The sequence below is a fragment of the Ictidomys tridecemlineatus genome, chromosome 6 (assembly GCF_052094955.1).
Source record: "Ictidomys tridecemlineatus isolate mIctTri1 chromosome 6, mIctTri1.hap1, whole genome shotgun sequence".
NCBI classification, from domain to species: Eukaryota; Metazoa; Chordata; class Mammalia; order Rodentia; family Sciuridae; genus Ictidomys; species Ictidomys tridecemlineatus.
This window is the reverse complement of record NC_135482.1, coordinates 103,147,873-103,149,058: the sequence shown is the minus strand read 5'-3', so window position 1 is coordinate 103,149,058 and position 1,186 is coordinate 103,147,873. Positions and strand designations below refer to the sequence as shown.

Genomic DNA, 1,186 nt, shown 5'->3' with positions numbered 1-1,186 from the left:
TTTCATATTAGCCAGCCATTCTAACTGGAGTGACTGGGATGAATTGATATCTCTTTGTTTGTTTTTTTAGATAGGAGATTCATATTTTATTTCTGCAGTGACATTTTTACTTTATATAAATATAAAGTAATATAAATTGAATATAAATTAAATCTCTTGGTGCTTGCCCACCAAGAGATAGCTTGAATAACCAAGACTTCTGTTACCAAAATCTGTTTGTTGTTTTTTTTTGGCCCTTTGGGTAGTTTAGTCAGAGGTAAGACACTTAACTGGTTCACGACAGAAATGCCCACTCCTTGGTACAGGTTTTGAATTTTTCCTGCTTTGAGCTCATTTATAATTTCTTCAATATCCTTAGGTTTGAAATCCTCATGGTAGTTATTATTTATCGGTGCATTTACACAGACCACTAAACATTACACCGCTATAAGAGTGAAACGTTTTTTGAGTGTAGTCTCTCCAACCTATTCCAAGTTTCTTTTAAATGGTCTCCAACGTGCTCAGTTTCAAAGCATGCAAAGTGTGGTAGTACAGACCTAAATGTGATGGTTTCCAACTGGCTTTCCTTTGTACATGGTATAAAAAGTTGTTGCTTCATATATTCTCCTTGGAGGTACTTGTAAAACTTCTGCAAACTTGCTCATAGCAGAGATGGGGAACCACACATTCTGCCTTTGGGTTAAATCCAGGACTGGAAGCAGAGTTGCTGCCCTTGTATATAGTTGTTTTTTTTTGTTTTTTTTTAAACAATTGCCTCTATCTTTGGTGTGAAATCAAATGGAGTATCTGGGTTATTCTCAGGAATCTCTCTGTATACACATAAGGGTGGTCCTCTCGCACCATTTTGCACAGCTGTCTTGTGCAAATTCTTTATATGTCCTCCCCAGGGGCAGTGAAGCCTGCCCCCAGCCTGGAGCAACAAGGAAAAGAGTCTTTATGGTTTTGACTTGCATTTCCCTGATGATTAGCAATTCATGGTTCTGTAACTCAATGATTTCCCAGTTTTTCTTCACATTTAGCTTGATTTTTTATATTATCAGGTCTTTAATATATTAAACAAAAACTTTTAGTATATTTTATTCTACTTTTTATTTTTGGCAGGAGAGATAGCTTGAATAACCAAGCCTGCTGTTACTGAGAAAAGTCTTCTGGAACTTTCTACAGTAATGAAAACATCTATTTCCAT

General features: G+C 36.0%; 1 pseudogene; it reads right to left on the bottom strand.

Annotated features, from left to right (window-relative positions):
- Positions 1-246: 246 nt before the first annotated feature.
- LOC101971078 (NADH dehydrogenase [ubiquinone] flavoprotein 2, mitochondrial pseudogene) lies at positions 247-1,186 on the bottom strand (annotated as a pseudogene).